This window comes from Thunnus albacares, chromosome 11 (assembly GCF_914725855.1).
Source record: "Thunnus albacares chromosome 11, fThuAlb1.1, whole genome shotgun sequence".
Taxonomy (NCBI): domain Eukaryota; kingdom Metazoa; phylum Chordata; class Actinopteri; order Scombriformes; family Scombridae; genus Thunnus; species Thunnus albacares.
This window is the reverse complement of record NC_058116.1, coordinates 9,133,683-9,141,675: the sequence shown is the minus strand read 5'-3', so window position 1 is coordinate 9,141,675 and position 7,993 is coordinate 9,133,683. Positions and strand designations below refer to the sequence as shown.

General features: G+C 37.8%; 1 long non-coding RNA gene across 1 annotated transcript; it reads left to right on the top strand.

Moving 5' to 3' along the window:
* The first annotated feature begins 1,004 nt into the window (after positions 1 to 1,004).
* LOC122992375 lies at positions 1,005 to 5,143 on the top strand. The gene is made up of 2 exons (XR_006406036.1): positions 1,005 to 4,041; positions 4,128 to 5,143. It is a non-coding gene; the product is annotated as an uncharacterized LOC122992375 (long non-coding RNA).
* The last annotated feature ends 2,850 nt before the right edge of the window (positions 5,144 to 7,993 follow it).

Here is a 7,993-nt window from a genome sequence, read left to right as displayed (position 1 = left end):
ACAAATATGTAACAAAACAACAGTATTTAATTTAGGTTATTTATCTAGTGGGACTACTAGTGAGAGTAGCCATCTTTGAATAATATGTGAGCTCTCCCAAGTCTGAATAGCGGGAGGCTTTTCTGTTTATCTCACTCTGCCAACATAACGTGAATGCAGCACAAGAGCAACACTCTATGCCTAAAGACTTTGGAGGCTTTTTTTATCAGCTTTCTAAAAACAAAACCATTGATGCAACTGCTCTAACACAAGCTGCTAACACAAGCTGCTAACATTAGCATAGCTGGCTAATGTGCTTACTACATAGAGTAACTAGTATAGTGTTACTTCCACAGTCAAGAGTTAGATTATCATTAGACATACTGTTTCACAGCAGTTCGAGAAATAGTCACAAAATTTAATCTATAGATTTGTGTACATGGACATGAATTTTCCATTCTTTTTGTGACACGCAGCACAACTTTCGAACTCATGTATTTCAGTTGGAAGTATGTTTCATGTCGAGACTTGGGAGCACAGACGCTGTATTGTTTTTATTGTTTTTATTTATTATTATTATTATTTTATTGATGTCCTTTTCTAAAAGCAGGCTGTTCACATAAAACATGATAAAACCTGAAAGATTGACTGATAGACTCACTAAATGTGACAGTTTAACAACCAAAGTAGTGGGATTAAAATCAGAGTTTTTATGAAGTTTTTATGTACTGTTGAGTGTTGAGTGAATCAGGCTAGCAAACGTAGCAGCTTTATTTCAAGCCTGTCTGCGATGATGCATCAGCTGGTTTTGTTCCATTTCTTAGAAATGATCCCTGATTAACTTTTGCACAGCTCCATAGACACAGATTTAATTATCTTGCAAGCTGTTTTATGTATTTTTCTCAGTAAAATTGGTGGTAGCAGATGCTAACAGGCTAAAATAAGTGCTGTATTGGACGACACTGCTTTAAGAAAGATGATTTCATATTAAATATCCTCAGCCACATATTCTTGGAAATATAAAATTAAATGAGTGACTTCACATTTTACAATCACAGGCTATAAAATGCCTTTTCTTAACAGAGATAGTGGCATTTTGATTTTGGTTGCGGTGGACTGGCGGCAATTTGAAATGGAATGAAGCCCAACGACAGCAGTGAAACCAAAACAGTAGTCAAACGCACCACGTCCACCCTCAACACAATGCCCTTCTTTAGCCTATCAAAAAAAAAAGTTGTTTCTCAGAATCAAAGGAGAAATAAAACTGATGGCCTTAACATTAACCTATTGTTTTGTTGAGTTACGGACACCCTTGTGTTTTCGTTTTTAGCACAGTAAGGAAAATCCAGTCTACCCACTGGATTGATATGGACCATTGACTGTAGACTACTGATGAAATTCAAATGAAGAAGTAAAAACAAGGATAAAATCTTGTGATTAAATGTTGAGTAATGCAGTGGTTATAGTTAAAAATGAATAACAAGTGAGAAAAAACAATACAGCTTCAGTGCTGCCGAGTCCCGACCAAGAAAAAAAAACATGGTGCAGGCACAATTGAAATACACTGGTTTGAAAGTTGTGCTGAGTGTCACAAAAAAAATGGAACATTTGTGTCCATGTACATGAATCTATAGATTAAATTTCGTGACTGTTTCACAAACTGCTGTGAGTTGGGGTTGACTGTAACTACATTTACTTTGTGGGTTTACGGATTAAATTAGAAAAAGCCCTGCATCCACAACTGGAACATTTACTGTTTGGAAGTTGGTCTAACACCAGTTCCAGATGCTACTATGTCAGAGTTTAGGGTAATATACTGGTGGATTTGGGGAGGTTTAACTGTGACATAAACTCATCAGTGAGTCCTCATTCACAAAGCCTTTTCTCCTAAAAGTGAAACACATAAAAGTGAAACACATTGTACGAAAATACTACCATTAACCTCTGTGTTTCCTGTCCAAGTTGCAGGATAGAATGATGCTACTTATTTGTTTCCATGTCTTCTACATAGATCATCAACTGGTGAGGATGCAAACTTTTACCTGAGACCTGTTTTTAGACTGTTTTAGTCTATTTTGCATCATCACTCAGTCCTGAATTATGTTTGTTTCAAATACATATCTAAGACCCTTTTGCAGAGTTCTAATGATCATACAAATCAGCTTAAGACATTTAAAAGCCATAAGGAACTGGATTTTTAACCAAATCACAGAGATACTGTTAATTCACAGGATTAACATTGATTGGCTAGCTAGCTACAGTTTAGTAAATCTGCCAACACAGTTGTCATTTCAGCCAGCAAAATCAGCAGTTGCCAATACGAAATTAAAAGCTTAATTACAAGGACCCATGGATTCAAAAGCCGTCAAATTTCACGTGGTAGATCTGCCACCGTTACAACTGCAAACTGCATACATGCTGTGCTACATTAGAAAGCAACATGCGTAGCAATAGTAACTGAGGGGTGAAAGTTTAGCGTGGTATGTGTTTTTCAAGCTTTAAATGAAGCATTTGTAACTTGGACCGCCTCAGAAAGGCAAGCATGAGAGAGCAGAAAGTCTGTGGTCCCTCTGACTCTGTGTGTGTGTGTGTGTGTGTGTCTGTGTCTGTGTCTGTGTGCAGGCGGCTGGGGTTGGAGGGGGGTTGCTTATGCATTAACACAGACATAAACAGATCAGCATGTCTACAGTGTACTGCTTCACTCTGAGTCCCACCTCCTTGTGTCACGCCCACGGGCGGCATCAGAAGAACAGGCGCTGGAAGTGAGCAGTCCTCCTTCATTCACAACCCACCCCCCCAAAAAAAACCAACAGAAAACGCACTTATCTATGCTGGGGCCACCTGCCACTGCAGGCCTGTCCTTTGTGTAGATGTCTGTATAAGCCTGGGATTCTGTTACCCTGCTCCCCAGGGAGAGCAGACGCTGCTGTAGCCCAGCTACTGGTAGACTGGATGCTTGGACAGGATGACATACAGGCTTGTCAGTGACAGGTGGAAGTACATCTCTTATTATCTGAGCAGATATAGACAGCACATGTCCAGCAACACTTCTGGAGGTAGCTTCTGTTCCACTACCTTTCATTGCTTAATGAAAATTTCACACTTTATTTTACAGTACACTGATAAGACGTACTTTATATCTATTAAGACAAAAACTAGAAATAATATGTTCTTTATTAGACTGTAAACAAACACAGTTATACCCTAATTAGACACCATACACCTAAATTATGCTGTAATTAGAAACTGCATATAATGCCATATTAGACCCACAATAGACACTGGTATACCAAATTATGCTCTAATTAGAATTATAAGCTATTAGAATCCCATTTTACAAGATCATAGTCTAATTAGAAATCAAATACAATGCCATATCAGATCCAAAATATCCCAGCAAACATTGTTCCCACAGCGACATTGTGTCACTGGCCAAAATTGGCTCCAGATGCCAAAAACAGCAACATGCACCTGAAATGCAAATTATGAATCTCAAGTCACGTGTGCACATATTTGGAATACAGATATGCAGGTGTAAGTGTCAGTTTCTCCTAATGAATATCAGGTCTAATCCAATTTTTGTTTAAAAACTGTTGTAAGCAGACGGTCACAGGGTGTCATCCTTGCCACGTTCAATAAAGGTCCACCTGGACCTGACTTCAAAAACACTTCAAATACTTCTCAAAGTTTCGATGTGCAGCACATCTATGGGTGTTTTGTTTTCGTATTTTTCATACAAAAGCTTTTTTATTCATTAATTGCTTGAGAGCAGATTATCATAGAGGGACATCCTCTCCACATAGAATCAACATCGTTGGGCGTTATATGTTTTAAACAGTTCAGCAGTGATGTGAGCTTCGTCTGGGTTAATAAAAGTTACGAAGGGTTTACTATTGAGACACATATCTTCATCATGGATGTATTATCTTCATGCTTGTGGGCGAGACACGCTCCCGTCTCACGAGAATACATGTAGTTCACTACAAGAGTTGAGAGCAGAGAATGTACATGCTGCTCGCAACAGGACCAAGAAGACAGAAATGGTGCAGAAATAACTGTCAGGTAAGTTTGCTATTATGTTGGCGTGTATGTTCTACAACATTCATGTTGATGAGGAGTTTAGTAATTTATAGCCTAGTTTTCCTCAGAGTTACAACGAGGATTAACAGCAGCTGCAGCTGTTTACATTCTGGAGTTAGCATTAGCATTAGCCTGCACCACCTTGATGGAAACTGGAGAAAAGTGCATCAGACTGAATTAAAAGAATTAAGAATTCAAATTGTTATATTATCTACAGAAAGGTGTACTTTTGATGATCATCTTTCATCAGTGTTGTTTATCCAAATGAAATACTGTTGCACGTTAATATTGACTCAGTGTGTTTCTGTAAAAATGAATGCATATGTCTTAACTAAGATACTTAATGTGTTTGCTGAGTGTTTGGTTATATATCATTTATTATAAGGATTTTCTTGAAAGTGACATTAAGATGTATAACAGACGTCTGGGTCAGACAGGACGTTGGTTGGACCATTTTAGAACATAAAGCATATTAAGTTGTTAATCTGGACATATAGAATGTATAAAGCTGCAGAATGCATAATAATACATACATTTTAGCAGAACAACTGAATGGAAACATTGATGATGGTAATGACATATTTTGACATTGCTGGTAGACACAGGAAGGACATCCAGCATGGGACCAGCTGAAGAAGGTGTAGGTATGTCTCAAGTAGCAGATATGTGATTTCAATTTAGTTTACAGTACAGTTCTGTTGTAATGTGTTGCAAATTACCCTCTAAGAAAGTCTAATAATGGTCTAACAGTGGAAATAAAGATGCAATGTCCTGGCAGCTTCCATAGCCTAATGTTACTGGGTGTCAAGGAAGCATGTATTAGGCTATGTATTACTACCTACAAACTCCATGGAACTCCATAAAACATCCAGGCTACGAGGGATGTGTGAAGTAGTGACCAGATGTGACCCGATGTGGTTTGACTTAAGTTTACAGTACAGTTTTCTTCTAATGAGCAACAAATGGCCCTATAAGAGAGTGAAACTATGTTAAATAAAGGCCAAATAAATGCATTGTCCTCTGAGCTCTCAGTGTTTTGTCTGACTATTAAAAAGGTTATGCCCAATAAATTTGTGTAATTACAGCCTGTGTTGTCTAATTAAGTTATCATAGGCCCACAGTGGTAGCATTAAATGTTAAATAACATCTAATCAGTGTACCCTAAAATAAAGTGCAACCAAAATTCCATAGAAAGCTTGCTCATCATTTCCGTCCACATTCCAACTCCTTTACTGGCTGTAATATTTGAGCACCTTGTTATTTTACCAAACATAAGTGACAACTTCTTAGCATTCAACATCTGGTTCACATCTTGTTTAGATTGATGCAATAACTTACAGTACAGGAGTATGCATAACAGGTAATAACAGACAATTTGTACATTTTGTGATTCTAATGGATAATGTTGAGTTAAAAAACTGGTAATTGATAATGAATAGAAATTCAAAAGCTTTGGGTCATCTGCGGAGCATTGGCAAGGAAGTAATCCCTCAAAGGCCAATGGTTAGCCTTGCTAGCTTAGCTACCACAATTCTGGCAGCTCACAATGAGAATTGATATCTACCAGTTGCAGTTTACAATGAAGTTTACAATGCCTGCCAATGAAAAGTGGTGTTTGTGATTGCACCACACTGGGTTTAAAAGTGGCAAATGTTATCCCCGCAAAATAGCACACCAATTTTGAAGATGATAATCTGCAGTTGCAGCCCTATAACAAATTCTTTTGGTCTTTCTGAAACCCTGTCGAATGTGTATAAAAAAAGGTTCAAAACTGTCTGCCAGTGATGTCACTGGTTGATAGTGACTGGAGAGAAGAATCAACCTGGTTTGAGCTGCTTTACCTTCAGTGGGCCTGACTGTCAACTGTGTCAACAAATACCTACAGTATATTTAAAGTATATTTGACGTTGAAGTTGTTGGTTGAATGGATAGAACAGAGTTGGAAACAACCACAACTTGACAGAAAGAAGAAAAAATGCAATTTCTCTGCCAATATGGTGTGTATCTGGGAAATGTAACCCTCGGTAACATTCAACACTGTCAAAACATCTACTTATCTTGAAGAATTATCACTCTGGAAATCTTTCTGTCACAAGAAATGGCAATGTGCATTGTGGTTCATAGTTTTACCCATTTTAGAGATATTCTGGGGTCACATGGCTAATATTACAGCTAGTCAACAATATATGTAGAACAAGCTTTGAGGATCATAGTCACAATGATTTACATGGCAAATTTCAGGACCTCATTAGCGGTTTGTGTTATTGGGTCGTTCTGTGATGTTGTGGTTAATTCTGTTTACACAGTTGTTAAGAGTGCAGATTGACAAGGAACATTTCTGTAACTCAGTCCTCCTTCAGAAAGCTGTAAGTCATCATTCGCATACTATAGCTCCAAAGATGGAGACAAACATAATCTGAGGCTTCACCTTCTAGACCAACTGTCAAATGTGATTGTAGGAAAGCATTTGGGGGCTATTTAACTTAAATCAAATGGAATTATGTAATCATTGTGGATCTCCAGCAGGAGTGCATACATAAGAAGTGTAATGAGTTTTGCATGTTTGCATTAAGGAGCTTTCAATCTCAGAGGTCTGAATGGGAAATACAGCCCATCTGCTGAACAAGGAAGTAGGGATAGAGATGATTACATCACAGGATCATCCATTAGTGCTGTCATCTGGAATTCACCGTGGGACCACAGTGCAGTAAGCTACTTGGCTCGGACCAGTTTATTTAGCAGCACTCAGCGTTTTGAGCAGCAACAGTCTATCAACAGGTCAGATGTGCAGTAGGTTGGCAGTTTTCTCTGAGCAGCAAAACCCTTTCTGATTGAAGCATCTGCTATATTGTAGTTAATGTACCTCCTGCCTCTTCCCAATACTGATTCTGATACCTGAACTGATGCAGAGGATAAATCTCATACCAATTACGTAAATTTGTTGACTGGGATCATCCTTAAACTTAATTTTTTAAATATTATTTCATTTTTAATTATTTATATTTTAATAATACATTTACTTAATTGAATTTATTTTAATTTAATTACAATGAATCAAGTGACTATTTGTAATATGAAAGGGGTCGCTCATAGTGGTAAACCATCAGAGATTTATCACAGGGTTCCGCACTTTACTTTACAGAGCTTTATAGCATCTTTTAGCCCATTGTTTTGGTTGTCTTGTCCCACAACTTTACTGTTTTGGTTCAGTCTCACGAGCAGGCAGCTGTTTCCAGAGAAAAAGACCACTGTGCCATACCTGCCCGGCAGTCAGACAAAGTTAGCGACTACCTGGTGGACAAAATGAAGCATTAAGCGACTTAAGAGCCAGATATTTCCCTTAGCAGTCAGTGGAGACAGAGCTAGAAAGAGAGTGAATATGGGACTTACACTCACCAAGCACTTTATTAGGAACACCTGTTCAATCTAATACAATCAAATTGAAAAGTGTTCCTAATGTTTTGTCCACCACATTAACATTCATGAGGGAGGCAAAATATACTACTACTTCAGTATAATGCACTCCACTACACCACCACCACCCACTACGCCCTTAATAATAAAAATAAAGGACAATTATCACCTTTCTGACAATGTCAACAAAAACTGAAAATGTATAAGCTTTGTAAAGGTATAATTTATGGCAGAGCTGTTGTATTGGGTTGCATTAGGAGCAGGTGTTCCTAATAAAGTGTTTGGTGAGTGTACATTCACCAGATGGAAACAAATATGTCTCCAAATGAATGCGGATGTTGTGTCATATCTGCTAGATGTATAAATAGATAACAATATATCAACTTAAAAAGTGGTAATACTGTGTGTCAATGTTTGTTCACAGCTTGTTGCCACTACCACAAGTATCTAAAAAAATAAGTTACTGCCACAAGTGAAAACATTCATACACCAACATTGTTTGTAGGTTTTTCAAACACAT